The 16,055-nt window shown below is 35.0% G+C and overlaps 1 long non-coding RNA gene across 2 annotated transcripts; it reads right to left on the reverse strand.

The window, feature by feature from the left end:
* Window positions 1–1,640: 1,640 nt before the first annotated feature.
* Window positions 1,641–13,042, reverse strand: LOC104595082 (uncharacterized). Of its 2 annotated transcripts, none has more exons than XR_734829.3 (2): window positions 10,642–13,042; window positions 1,641–9,042 (listed from the first exon to the last, which is right to left on the reverse strand). It is a non-coding gene; the product is annotated as an uncharacterized LOC104595082 (long non-coding RNA). The 2 variants fall into 2 exon arrangements; XR_734828.3 differs by having other exon boundaries at window positions 4,820–9,042; window positions 11,550–13,042.
* Window positions 13,043–16,055: the final 3,013 nt, after the last annotated feature.

A 16,055-nucleotide genomic window follows, 5' to 3' on the forward strand; every position in this document is an offset into this window, starting at 1 on the left:
AACATTGAATTGCTTTTTTTATTTTTTCAAAATGTTAGGTTGAGGTTGAGGCTTTAAGCAACCTGGCCGAACCTGAAATCGGTCACCTGTACATATTTGCTTATATAATATTATTAGCGGTGATCCGTGCAATGCATGGACTGTTGTTTAAACATATATATTTTAAAGAAAAAAATAATAGTGAGTCATGAAGTCTTTATATATTTCTAGTCTTATGTATAAAGTAGTAGAAAAAATAATTTCCTTTTTCTTAGTTATTGGACTTCAAATTTATTCCTTTTTATATATCTAATATATTATGTTAAGTATATGAATCAATTACTTAGCATGAGAACCAAGGCTATCTGTAGTAGAGACCTGGGATCACATCCCGTTGCCACTAAGATTGTGGGGTTAAGGTTCTCTAGCTAGTTCTAGTTCTTAATGTAATCGAAGGCTCACATCGGTGCTTTCATATTGCATTTTATTACGGAACCAGAACAATTCGTGAAACAAATCTATATTAAATTATATTGTTAAAATAGAGAGAAGATCTAATAATCCATGGAGAAGAACAATGGTTTCTTTAGACTTTTATTTGAAAAGAAGATTGGGTTCATCCCATGTACTGGGTGGGCAAACTTGGATTTTGACATTACTTTGAGTCCAAGCAAGGGCTCATATTTAGTGTTGGCCCTTAACCTAACCCAACGCATCTTATTTATACCTCTATTAGAAAGAACCAAAAGGGATTAAGAGAGATTTAAAGGGGATGGGAGATGTTATAAACATTGAATATCAAGATGGGTGAGACAGAGAGAAAGAGAGATTTAAGAATAGACTAATTGGAGAAAAAAATACGACTTTAACTTATTATATTTTAATGATTTAATTTAAAAATAAATGTGCACATGTGTGAGAACAGAGAGGAGTTATATGTGAACTCTGTGGTAACAATTTGTTACCATTATTTTATAATTTTTTATACTTCTGCATATAAAATATTTTTTATTTATAATACTTTGTTTTTGTTTAATATGATGAATATATGATATCAAAAATGTACCCAAATGTTTTTTCAACAAATTTTTTTTTGTGTTTTTTGTTGTTTTATGTTTTTAACTTTTTTTATTTAATTATGACATTAGGGGTTGACACGTTGAATAACTCAAAAGGTTGGACTACTGGCTCTCCACCAAACAAGAAAATAATTTCATTTTCGGGTTAGTTTTAAATATTTATTTCATTTCCATCATCAATGAAAACAATTCTTTAACACACTTAATTTTTCTTTAATATGATTAATGAGATAAAGTTGTGCTCAATTTTCTCTATGGTTTTTTTGTATGTATATTTCTATTATAAAAATTTTATTATTTCACTATACCAACATTGGTTAACTCATTTGACCCAAATGGTTGAATTGCTTACCCACCACCAATACAAAAGAATGATTTCATTTTTGCATCAATTTTTAAAAAATATAGGACTTATATTGTTAAAAGTATTAGATTTAGATCTAGTTGATAGAATTTAATGGTGAGAATAGATTAAATATAGTATTCAATGGGAAGGAATGGGAGTTAATGCCTTAAATATTAGACTTAATGAAATGGAATTGAATGTGGTAAAATATAGTAGTTCAAATTACATTCTTTTGCCCTCACAAATAGAGAGAGTGTGAATTAAAAAATAAGGATATTTTAATTAAGAAATGGATAAGATGAAAGATAGTGGAAGTTAATACCTCAAATATTAGACTTAGTGAGAAAGAAATGAATGAGGTGAAAAGGGATACCTCAAATTACTTTTTATTCTCTGACAATTAGAAAGAGAGACTAAATCCAAAAAATAGGCATACTTTGGTCAAATGAAAGTTACACCCTCTCATTCTTGCTTTTAATAGTAGTATAGATATGAATGTATATGTACAGATGTATCCATTAGTGTATATATGCATGAGAAGTTCTAAATTTAAAGGGTGACATGTTTTAGTGTAATGTATGTATAGTACTCCTAAAGCACATTAACTATATGTCCCGTGCACATGCTAATGCTAAAGTGAGTTAACTCTGATCCAATAATTCTAAGTTTAGGAGGTGAGAACATTTAGGCTGTATGTTTAGTTTGAAGGAAAAGATAGGGAAAGGAAGGAAAATGTAAGGAAACCTTTACAAACATTGTGTAGGTTTTTCTGTCTTTCCCTATTTTTTTCCTTCAAGCCAAACACAATCTAAGAGAAAAACAAGAAATGAGGAACAATATTTGGCTCCAACCGGATTGGAGGACATGCATCCAGCAAAATGCATTTTATACATTAATTTTAGGGATAATGGATATAGGGGCTTAATGTTTAGAGCTTAGGGTTTATATATGAATTAACTTGCACTAATAAGGAATATTGTGTCAAGAAAGAGAATTGCTGAAATAATTTAAACAACGGTAAAATATTTGCGAATTTCAACTGTTTTATGTTATTTTGGTGATACGCCCGAATCCCCCATAGAGGCGATCTGAATAGCACAGCACCACACTAATACCCCCTCTCCCCAAAGTTGGTAGTTGCGAAAATCAAATCGACATATCTACTGAAATAAACCAGCTAAGGTAACAACTGAGTCACACTTCAATTGACCAACTGTAATTAGATTAGAGCACTGAATCAAAACCCTAATTTGACGAGATAGATTTAAAAATTTCTCCAACTCTAATTTTAAAACAACCACAGCTATATGGTTTAGGACTCCTTAGGCAGTATGCCTCGTGAAATTAAACCCAGCACTCGACCAAGATCTTGCTGAGGAATATATACTTATTTTAGCACCTCATTATTTAACTCGGTAACCATTACGTTGAAGCTTCATGAATAAAGGAGTGTTGGAAATCAGTAGCTTTTCTGATACTAGTAAATAGGTACATGCTTTGCACGTGGTAATTCTATATGATCACAATGATAGTAATAATGTATCCAATTTTTTTTATAAAAATTATGTATTTTTTTATTTTTTATTATTATTTGAATGTATATTGCCAGATCCAAATCTGATTATGTAAACACCTCATATTGGGCTGCAAAGTTTTATGTATTATTGACAAGCCTAACTGTTTAATTGGACTCTTCTTTTTGTAATGTTTTATTTTCATAGTGTATCTTTTTTGTTTATTTATCAAAAAAATGTAGGATTTAAAGAGAGAAAATTAAATGATGTAAAAAGTAATAATTGAAATTATATTTTAAATCTCACAATTAAATAAAGATTAAATTCAAAAAATGGTATAATTTTAGTTAAAAGAAAGTTTTACAATCTTATTCATGTTTTTAGTAGTAGCATAAATATAGAATTATATACGTGTTCAACTTTTTCTGTAATTTTTTTTTATTTGTGTGTACACAAACGTTGTTTAATATGATAGATATATAATATTGTACATGTGTCCAAATATTCTTTTTTTTTTTGTAAATCTTTTCTATTTTTTTCATTTTAGTGTTTTTATATTTCATTATTTTTTATTATTTAATTATGATATAAAAGGTTAACACATTTGACGCAAAAGTTAAACTATTGATCTCCGTCCAACAGGAAAATAATTTCTTTTTGGGCAAGTTTTAGAATATGTATTTCATTTTCATCATCAATAAAAATAATTCTTGTTTATTACTGTTACTTTTTAATTTGATTAATAAAAATTTCATAAATTTGTCTAATTTTTTCTAAAGTTTTATAAATTTTTATATTTATTTCCATTTAAATATTTTAATATCCAACTATGACTTCATAGGCTAACCAATTTGATTCAAATAGTTGAATTGCTTAGTCATCACTTATATTATGGTTTTATATTATTTAAAGTATTGGACATATATCTAACTAGTAGCATTTATTAGTGAAAAATTAACTTGAATATAAGACTTAATAAGAGAGAATGGGCGTTAACACCCCAAATATATGACTTAATGTGAGAGATTGGAACGAGGTGAAAACTAATAATTCAAATCACATTTTTTGCCCTTACAATTAAAAAGGGACTAAATTGAAATTACATTTTTGACAATTTTGATATTTCCATATGTATAAAAATCATTCTTATTTATCACACTTGTTTTTGTTTAATATGCTGAATATACAACATTAGAGATGTGCCCAAATGTTTTTATTGCAAAACTTATGTATTTTTCATTTTATCTTTTCTTAATTTTTATTATTTAATTATGATATCGAATATTGATACATTTGACCTAAAAGTTGAACTATTGACTCCAACCAAATAGGAAATCAATGTCATTTTTTGGTTGGTTTCAAAATAGGTATTTCATTTCCATTATCAATAAAAAGAATTATTCTTTACGACTATTTAATATGACATCATGAATTCACCCAATTGACTACTCACAATTAAAGAGGGACACAATTCAAATATAGGGGAAGTTTAGTAAAAAAGTTCTACACCCTTATTATTGTTTAATATGTCAAATATATGATGCTAAAAATGTTTACAAAATTTTATTTAATTTTTACATTTCTTTTTGCATTTTATCTATTTTTCACTTTTTATTGTTTAATTGTGACAACATGAATTGACGTATTTGATCCAAAATGGTTTAATTTTTACTATCACCTAAATAGAAACACTATTTTTTCATGTAGATTTTAAAAATATAAATTCTCATGTTATTGAAATTATTAATTTATTATGTATGGATTTAATCAGTAGAACTTAATGATGAAAATAAATTAATGCTTTAAATATATGATTTAACGCGGATAAATGGAATTTAACGAGAAAACATTAAATGCATGTAATCAACTTACATTTTTTACGCTCCCAGCAAGTAACCAGATTTCAAAAAAAAAAAATATTTTAGTCAATAAAAATTTCAGAACTTTTACAAACTATTCTTACTTTTTATAATAATAAATATAATATACAATAAGATTCTGTGCGTGAACAAGTGTTTGGGACGGGACCGGGCCACTGCTACTGCACGCATGGCCCTCATAGTGTACAGTGACTTATGTGGCGTAGAATGTGAGATGTTTGAATGGTCAATCGTCAAGGGGGAATGTATACATGTTTGTATGACATGCTCACATGCCTTGACATGATTTGTGACCTGGCCATGTTACGTACGAGCTGTGATTGGTGGACATACATGTGACGCGGTTTCGGTTAACTTTCCATACATCCCACCAACTTTCCTCTAGGCAATCATGATGTTCACCACATACATCATCATTCATGCATGTATCTCTTCTCTGCACCTCGTGACATGCGATATGTTAGCCTCTTTCTATTTCAATTTTACAGCACTTTCAGCCATGCATTAAGAATATATTTCGTATTTGATGTTGTTATTTATTGGAACATTGGAAGATGTTTTCAGTGCATAATTGTGGAGGTACTCTTAAGGATACGACTCCCGGCAACACGTTGCGTCGCAACCACATGCAGCAGCGCATCTAGCGGCATGCACCGCCCGGCAGCGTGCTATGGCACTGGCGGCATGCACCACTCGGCAGCGCGCCGCCGTACAGTCTGCCAGTCGCCCGGCAGCAGAATGAACCTCACGGCAACAATACTCGGCAGTAGAACGCACCACACGACAGTAGTACGCACCTCACAGCAGCAACAAGGTAGACTGCGCGCGCCAACGTAGAGTGGGGCCCACACACCAGCTGTACCTTTCCCTTGTCCCCTATTTTTGTGTTTCCCTTAGAAGTAGGAGTTTGAGTTTCGATAGAAGTTTAAGTTGCGATAAGAGAGAGACTACCTTAGCCAAATACAAGAAGGAAACTCTCCTGTAATTTCCTATTTAATGAGCTGATTTATTCAATAAAGGCATCGAATTTTCAGTCAAGAAAAGAACAATGAGAGTTTAGGTGATCTCTTGAACAAATCACCCCTCAGTCCGCCATCTTAGGATCAACTCGCAAAGGTCTTATCTATTCATGGGGGGCAAGATCAGAGTTTTAAAGCAAAGAAAAGAAAGACACATTTCCTTCTTTCTAAACAGTAATTCAGTGAGAGGCACATCCAAATCCGAAACCAAAGCATGAAGAAAGAATGGGTGATGATGATTCATACTCGGAAGGACAAACATGAAAGAACCCACACATGAAACAGAAAACAGCAAATTTCAGAAAATGCACAAACAGTGGGAAACAAGGAAAAAAAGAGAGACCATGGATCCATGAGAATATGAATTCCACTGAAAGACGCATCCCACAGAATCTCTGAGGTCCTTCCCTGCAATTCTTTTGTACGTTGAGGAATTGGGAGTGGTCCGTAGGGGTATTGAGTTGAGTTGGGTTAGGGCCAACCCGAACCCACCACCTTAGAATCTCTACAATGAAGGTTGCTACCCACCAGACCTAACCAATACTAGCCAGCCTGATTCAAGGTCTGGATAAAATCAGTTTGGCTCATTCAAGCACGGGTTGACCCCTTCCCAAGTTGCACCACTACCCAAGTCTTTTCCTTTGATACATCCCATCAATGTTTCTCACCCCTAATTACTTCGGGGCCATTATTTGGTATAATGATAAAATCTTAGGCTGGCAAGCATGAGAACATGGGTTGAAGCCCGATAACGACCACTTTACAAAAGAAAAAAAAAATTGTTAAAAATTAAGACCGTATCTAGTCTACCCCTACTAAGACCCAGATAGCTAGGACCAACGTTGAATAATGGTGTTTGTTGACTAAGTCTCTTCTTCTATTTCATTGTCAAGCTCAATAAAAACCAGCTCTTCCAATCAATGATAAAAGAATAGATCGAAGCTCCACTTCTGTTCCACTGTGTGATATTATCCTAGAGAAAACCATGCAACAATAGATCAGCAAAGCTTACCAGAAGCCACTATTTGTAACATGAGACCGAGAGAAGGGGGCCCTCAACCAAGCCTAGTCTCCATTGAATCATTTTTCCTTTCTGGTATCCGGCAATTGAGATCTCATAGGATTTTACAGTAAGAAGAGAGGGAGCAAATTACCCAAACAGAGATGGTGTTGGTCATAGTCAGTCTCACCTTTAGACAAAATATGATCCTTACTGTCCTATACACCTATCCTTTGTGTATCATCCGTCGATATGACATTTGTAGATGGGCTGGTGTTATATTCATCCAAATTTTATCTATTTCCATTCTTCTATGATCAACAAAATGACCCTACCTTGCATGTGTGCCACGTGGGACAGCCCACCACTCTCACAGAATGGGGACCACAGTCCACTGACCCTTCACAATGGACTGTGGAAGAATACAGCGTGGCCCATTGGGCCTTTACAATTGGATTGTAAACTGTATGTGTGGATTCCAATCCAACAGTAGAGGGGGTCGGGCCATAGACGGATTACTACAAACACTGTTCCATTCTATCACGTCCCAAATCGAAATCTTTGGTTGGGAATTTTGAGGTAGATGTATCATGATCAATTAGGAGGGACAACGTACAAGCAATAAATTGAACGTACTAATATGTCAACCACAATTGCTTTACGCATTAAGCTTAATCTGTCTCACTTGTGACAGAGTGAATATGCAGCCGTGTGTCACTCAGTTAATTTACTCATCCTATCTGCAAAATATTAAAAACTTTAATAAAATAAATAATTTTTTGATTGATTTAAAATAAATATTTTGTCCACCTCCCTTCCCTATAGGACTAATTTGGTAAGAGTATGAATACAATTTTGTACAGTGTAAATATATATAAAATATAAAATTTGCGCTCTATATATTTGTATTTGTACTCCTTTCAAATCGAGTAGTTTGTAATAAGATGCAAAAATACTCTATAAAAAAAAAAAAACAAGACCAGGCTAATTGTTTGAAATTTTAAACAATGATGATAAAGGCTGATTAGTTTTTATGCAAGTTATTTATTCGGAAAAGAGAAACCCCTCAAAATACTTCTCTTGCCCACAAGATTAATTAAAATATAAAAATATGGAAATGTAATGCATTTGAAATGGACAAAAAAAGAACATATGCATTTAGACAGAAATTTCAAAAAGTGGATCATAATTGCTAGGGTACATCTGCAGTTTGAAATTTCATATTCTCCTTTTATAAGCTATAAATTGGCCCACAGTATTCAGAACTGGAGACCGGCCACAAAAAACTTTGTCGAAAATCGCAAATAGTACGTACAACATGCCAGGAAAGATAGTTGAAATCATCAGAAGGTTGATAAAGATATATATACGAGAATGCAATAGAAATAGAGTATGTTCCCCCAAACAGTGCTCAAGACATTATCTTATTTATGGAAGCTCTCTAAGGCATTCTCTTGTGTATGTGCTTCCTATATGCAATTTGAACAATTTTGATTTCACCAATTTCTTAAATCAAACTGATTCAAACTTGACGGATCCAGGTTGACAATTACTGGGGTTTGATTTTTGAAATCGGCATGAAACCCAAGGGATCTCGATTTCAGAATGTTGCCCCAATTCAGGAAAAATGATTTCATTTTCACTCTCAATGGATCCCAGTCACTCTATTTTGCTGACCCCATGCTTATGTAACGCATGGGACCCACTTGAAAATCGCTTGAACCAATATCAATTGTGGGCCAGTTTCTTGGGAATTCCACCCCAAAACGCGATTCATGTTGATGAGCACCATGCAGGAGATTAGGACTAATTGAATACACTCTCCTACCACAAAATGATGGGTGAATGTCCAATCAGTTCCTCTATTTACTCCTATTGCTTTGTCTCTTGGTCAATAGACTAATCAAATACTACAACTTCAGCCATTAGAGATCTCACAAATCTCCTCAAAAACTTCTTCACTAACAGACAAAAAAGTTTCTCAATTCACCCAGTTATCACCCGACGGTGTTTAGGGTATGTCTGTGAATTATTACAACTAAATTCTATTCGAATGATTCATCTATTAAGTTTTACAATTGTTCATATGAAAAACCTATTATATGAGAGACTAGTGACTGCTTTCATCCAAAGAAACAAAAAAACAACAAAATATTCGGAGAGATGTGCATACCTGTGTTGTATCATTGCACGAGTGACTGTAATTTTATTTCTGACAAGCTAATCTGCAGTAAAAGTAAAAGGTAGCCATGAGTCCATACCAAAGCAAACTAATGACAAGATATTAGTACTAATTAACAAACAACTGGGTAGAATTATTTTAGTCCTCAATCAACTTCATGTATTCTCTCTGTGTATATATATATATATATATATATATATATCATTGGGACAGTAAAGCAAGCTGCATCTTTACTGCTTTGAAGCATATTCATCTGTGTTCCCATGACCTCATAAAAGCAGAAAAAGAGCTTCGTCCTTCCATTCATTTGTCAAATGACACAACAGCTTTTGTCTCTAACTCTCCCACATGACATGGCTTGAGATTCTTCATCAGCCTCTTGGCCCATAAAGGAAATAACTTTATTTTGCGACCATGCCCCATCTGGTTCCTCTAAAAGACATTCTAGAGGCCAGCTTTTTGTAAGGATTAGGATCTACAGCCATGACCATCGGGCCGGTCCTGCTTAAGTTTGGTCACAGACCAAGAACAGCTTACAGAGATTGGTCCTTCAACCCAATAATATCTTTTCTCAAAGGATATTGGCTGGAATAACTGGGTTTAAGCAGATTGTTCTTTTCAGCTGTAGCTCAGTTATAGCCATGACTTTCCTTGTTTTATTCTTTCTTGTAGCTACATGTGAAAGATTCTGTTATGCTTAATCTTTAGAATCACATATACAATCTACAAGTTTATGTTAATATTTAGATAAACCAGTGATTAATCAAGCTAACAAGTCATCTACCTAAATGTAGTCTAAGTTAGAGAAGTCTTCAGTAAAACAATTTTACATATACAAAAGAAAGCAGAAATGACATTTATGCTGTGTTTGGTTTGGTAGGAATTTAGAGAAAGAGAACGTTAAGGAAAAGTTCTTGAGGTACCTCACAAAAAATCCTTGTGAACTTTCCTTCAACTTTCAGCTTCTCCCTTATTTTATATCAAACCAAACACAGCCTTAAGATCGTAGACCAATTTAACAGAAGTTTATCTTTTCCATGAGATCCTACCTTCCCCCACTTTGAGTAAACGCAAGTTGATTAAAGCTAAGAAAGAGCAAGTTGATTAAAACAATGAATGCAATATTGACAAGTTGTATAGGTGTGAATCGTCTGACTTACTGAGATCTTGTTGTTATCCTCAATGAAATATTCCATTCCACTTGTCCCTTCAGATACCCAGTGGACCATAAAACCTTACTTGAACTAAGTAGAGCTATTAATATTGTATCTTTCAATCATGTGTTAAGGGATAGTTATAGTTTTTTCTTCACCAACTAAATATGAAACAAACAAGTTGCTGAATGAAAACAATTACTTAAGCTTGTCCGTAACAAAGGATTCATAGAGAAATGCTATATATATATATATATATATATAACAGCAAATCAACCCAGACAGACAGTCAAAACTCTAAACGAGAAACCCTAAATCCCAATTTACATGATAATATGATCCCAACAGATAAATGACTACAATGGGATACTAACACCTTGAGCTATCGGAGGTCGACAGCCTTGTGATTACAACCATTTCCTTGTGTAGAAAAGATAAATCAACAGGAATATACGGAGAGTTAGGTCATCAGATAAAAGGGAACATACCCTACATTTTGAAGCTCAACGGCTTTGCTCAAATAAGTTGAATCCATCAGTGAAGGATGTAAGAGGTAACTTCTTGATGAGGTTAACTTGGTTTACCCAGGAAAAGAAAAGGAAGGACGAGGATGAACTGAGACTCATCTTTTCAAAGAAGTATGCAAAGAATCCCTTAATGGATAATTGCAGGAGTAGAAAGGTTTTATGAAGCTAGAAATGAATCAATTATCACTATAATGACTGGTGAGAAGCACGTCTCTAAATATCTCAAGCACATTGACATAATTTCATCTTCATACTCTCATGGGGGATATTCCCAACTCCCAAGCAACCCTAGAAACAATGAAAGCAAATGCAAGTGTAAACGCAAAATTGAGGGTCATTGGATAACTTTTGAGTGTTAACCAAGATGAGGTGAAAAAAACAGGTGCACCAAATGTGTTTGCGTGTGTATTGGGTTGTTTGTGTGTGTGAATAAGGGTTTTTCTCTGTGCAAATGAGAGTCTAGAGAGAGAGAACTTTTTTCCAAGGGGACCAATAGGCGAGATGTCTCTCCAGGTTGGTCCACCTACACCAGTGATGGACTGATGGGTGAAAGAGTTAAAGCAACCCATCCATGGCAGTGATTAAATGACTAGTTCTTACTTCTCACCATTATTTGCATTCAAAGTTTCCGGGGGAGAGAGTAGCAAGTTTCAAAGATCTACTCCTTCACAGCCCATAAGGCCATAAACTAATCCAAATCATATTTAATATCCTCTTATCAAGGCACAAAATAGCCACTGGACTTCACCAAACTGTTGTGTTTTTATCAAGAAACAAAAACAGCACCACCACCACCACCATCAAGAACAACAAACATTTACACTCCAAAGAAACATCACACAGACAACAGAAGAAATAGAAACACTAACCAATAAGCGATTTTCCCTTGCCTCTTCTCTTCTGTGCACTTTATGATGCTCGAACATTGATTTCTAATCATGTTCAAGTCCCATTTCAATCTCCCATCGCCAACATCATCATCATCCCATCTTTGAACAAGCTCACGAAATCAGTATCTTTGTCTGATGATAGCTCCTTGGTTTGATAAAATTATCAGAAAGAAAACTGAACCAGCAACAGCCGAGAGTGAGAGCGGGAGAGAGAGAGAGAACCCAGATAATTCACCTCTGGTTTCGCATCCAATGTGGTACAATAAATTTTCTTGTGTAGTCGCTTATTGCCGATGCAGCATCATCAAGATTCTCAGTTCAGAACTCGGGCAGAGATTATTACTTAACCGCCATGTATTTACATGTGAATCTTGATGATGCTACATCCGCAAACAACGACTGTCAATCAATCCATGCACGATATACTGATTAGACTTGAAGATATATAAAAATCAATATAAAACCCAAATCAGAGAAAAAGCAGGTAAAAAATACAAGGAGGGAAAGAGGGGGATTGAAAAACAGAGAGAGAGAGAGAGAGGGAGAGAGAGGAGTTGGAGAGCTAAGAGAGGTCTGGGTAGTAGGTAGTAGTAGAAACGAAGATTCATGCACCGTCTTCAGATTGATGACCACGAGAATGTGCCAACGTGGCGTGTTACTAGTGGTTTGAACGTAGAACGATGACATGATGGCCGCATAAGAATCTGCAGTTCTGATTACAACACACAAACCTGAAACCCCACCTCCCCTAAGAACTAAAAACAAAAAACCCGTTTTGTTTTTCTCTTAATTACCTTCCCCAAATGAAAAAAGAAAAAAAAAAAGCAGACAGACAACACGCAACAATCCATCACAGTTTGTCTCCGTAATTCGCAGTTTTGGATTTGATGGTCAGACTCCTCCGATCAGATTCCGGCCGAAAGCCAACAACCCATTTAAACCCACCTCAGATTCCGGCGATCAGCCTCATCTGCCGCGGATGGATGAGCTGAAATCACCAGAGAGTAAAAGAACAGCCCAGCAATAATAAAAGCTTGCAAGTACTACGATGACAAAAAACACTGGGAAAACAAAGAAACAGAAGGAAAAGACAACCGGATCCCGGCAAAAAGTCCGCTTGAATCTAAATTCCCGGCCTAGATCGGACACGTGTTCACCCAAATCGCCATTCGTTAAAGAGAGACAGACATGAAAGGAGGAGAGCACTGTGAGAGAGATAGAGAGAAGGAGAGAGGAGAGAAAGCGAGAGACAGGAAGGCAGAAGGAGAGAGGTCAGATACACAATCACTCACGGAGAGTGTCAAGCGTGGGAGGGAGTCTGTATTGGAGAAATATATATACACATAGCTGAGAGCTGACGCGAATTTTTGGGGTTTTTTTTTCCCTTTTAAATTTTTCTAAAATAAAAACAAAAAAAAAATCGAGAATTTTATTTTGTTAATATTTATTTTAAAGGGTGAGATGCTTAGCTTAGCTTAGCTGTACAGTACTGTACCATATCCATATGGCCTCAGTAACACATCGCCATCTCCCAAAACCCTAGTTTTCTTCTTTAGCTTCGGGGCTCGGGCTGTTGCCTGCCCGCACGGGTTAGCTGCTTGGGACTTTCTCCTTTTATAAGCCTCGAGGTTGGCGCTCTGGTGCTTCTTTGTACTCTCTTGCCTCCCTTTTTTTTGCTGTATCCTGGACCACCGTAGACACCAGCCTACACCGTTGGATTCGTGGACCGAAACCGAAGGATCGCAGATTCCGCGTTTTGACCCGAAATCTACCGTGCCGTGGCCCACCGGTCCATACTGGCCACTGGTCAGGATTCCCCGTCCTGTTCCCTTGTGTAAAGTGTAGGGAAACCGAGGGCTAACGTGGAAAATACTATTTTTGGTATCACGGAATTGTCAGGGGAAAAAAATAATTTCCGGAAAATGAGTTTTTGGTGTGATTTTTCATTTTTTCCAGAGTCATTTTCTCAAGAGGGGTGATTATCATTTTCCGCAAGTCATTTTCTAGAGTGAGACTCGAGGGGCCCACCTCAAATATCATTACACCCGCATATGTCTCGATCATCTAGGTTAGTTTTTTCAAAAGTTGTTAGAAGCAAACGCCGGAGAATAAGAAAATTATGATTTATTTTACTGTGTCATCATTTTACGGGGAAAATAATTGTTTTCTGAGGCCGGACCAATTAGCGATTTCTGGTCAGATTCAGTCGTTAGGTTTGGCAGTTTCACAATGATGCAGGCATGGTGACATCATAAATAAATTAGCAGTTTATAAAAGTACGAAATAATTGAAATATAGAAAATTGGGAAAATGAACAATTTTCATGAAAATTCAACTTAAAACAATCAGACTTCTCGTATTTTTTCTCAACCTTTTTAGAATTTTGTGATTTTTTAAATTTTAAAAGCAAAAATTTAAGTATAAAATTGGGAAAATCTTAGATGCGGGGAAGATATGGTATCGGAACCCCATACATTGCAGAGATCTTTTCTAGTGGTTTTCAAAAATTAAGTAGTGGTTTTGAGAAATTAGCATTTCTTCCAATTTTTGGCAAGTCAATCAATTTCCAATAAAGAGGGTTAATCCTCGCCATGTACTCATATGATGATGACACCCATATATGCCTATGTCACTAAGATTCATTTTCTTAGTTAAGACAACCACAAGGAAAAATTAGGAAAAGACTCATTTCCCCCTATTGATCTACACTTTATCAGTATATTATTCATTTTCCTATGTTTTTTACTTGCAACCAAATGTAGAAACAATGATATGAAAGAAGGAAATTTAATAATTTAATTTGGTTATCTGAACCATTTGAATATTTCAAACTTTTGAACAATAAGTTAGTATTTTGTAGGTAAGCAATACCTATCATGCATTGGGAACATCTCTCATACTTACATAAGTTAGTATTTATGTGCCTGTGAGGCACCCCTGTATGAGGAGCAGATCTGTTCCATCCGATTCATGCATGCGTTTTGTGAGGAGAATGCAACAGCAGATTGGTATATCAACCTTGGCCATGATGAGGGTTCTTCTAATTTCTAATGGGCTTGGATCTGCTACCCACTACCAGTTCCCACATTCCTACCCATGGGATATAACAGCCATGCATTGGGAATATCTCCTTTTTCATTCATATAGGAAAATATTCTCAATACATAATGTGGGAACAAATAGTGGGAAGAAGGTCCAGAGGCCCTTCCAATCTGATAGGGTTAGTTTCTTCCTCCGTTTTGTGTAACTCTTCTATTCTTTTTATCCAAAAACAAATAAAATCAATCAAATTCTTTAATATATACATTGCTTTATCATTAGTCCAGGGTGAATATTCAATCAATTAGGCAATATAATAGGTTGCCCTACATGGCAAAACTATTTATTTTAAGAATGAATCCACCCTTAAGCCTTAGGGCTTCCAAAAGGAAGTTATTTCAAGAATGGATCAACCCTAAATATGATTGCCCACCAGAAAAAAACTTAGGTTTAAATCAGATACTCGATTCGAAGAATTTACCAACAGGCCTAAGTAGGGTTGTGCCCTTTCAAATTTGAACAAATGCTCAACCCAAATCTGCCCGAGTAGCATCCCTATAGCTATGTTTGGTTTTAAGGAAAAAGTAGGGAAAGGAAGAGAAGGGCAAGGAAACCTGTACAAATTTTGTATAGATTTTCACACTTTTTCTCTACCTTTTCTAAACATAGCCTGGAGATATAAAAAAGAGTAAATACCAAAAATCCCCCCTCTACTATGGGGATTGGGGAATATCTCCACTTTATCATCTAAACTATCAAAAGTTGCAGAAACCCCTAAAATTTGTGCAAGTTATGCAGCACTAATGGCCAAAATGAAATGATCGAATTAACTATGTTTCACATGTGCATCATCAGGGTTATGTTTTCAAACCCAACAAAAGAAAGGAACCTAGGGTCTCTAGAAGAAAAAGCTTCTCACCACCAAAGAGGCAGGAGAAGTAAAGTGAAAAACAAGCCCTTTTTTTCCTTTTGAAATGTCAAATGAATAAGATAAAGGGCAACTACATTTACAAGGAAACTTGGGCATTTTGAAAAAATTAATAGGTTAATTATATGATGTGAATATGACCATTTTCTGTCCATTTTCCTACCAAAAGGCTAATAGAGCAGCTTTTTGGCGTGGATGGTAAAGTGACACACCCATAGTATAGGAGGAAAATTAACAAAAAAGATAAATAAAAACAACCAAATAAGAGAGATTTTATGTTAACAGAGAAAACTCCGAAATAAATAAAAAAATCACAACCAATAGTGATAAAAATATCACTGGCAATAATTGAGAAAAAAACTCAGTTTGGAAGGAGTATAAATGCAAATATGTAGAGTGCAAAACCTTATATTTGTATGATTTTATATGTATTTGCAGTACATATTTGTATTTGTACTCCCTCCAAATGAAGCTTAAGGTACAAATCAAAAGGATGGATGCAAACCACTTATCCTCAG

The sequence above is a fragment of the Nelumbo nucifera genome, chromosome 2, assembly GCF_055504915.1.
Source record: "Nelumbo nucifera cultivar China Antique chromosome 2, China Antique-T2T, whole genome shotgun sequence".
NCBI classification, from domain to species: Eukaryota; Viridiplantae; Streptophyta; class Magnoliopsida; order Proteales; family Nelumbonaceae; genus Nelumbo; species Nelumbo nucifera.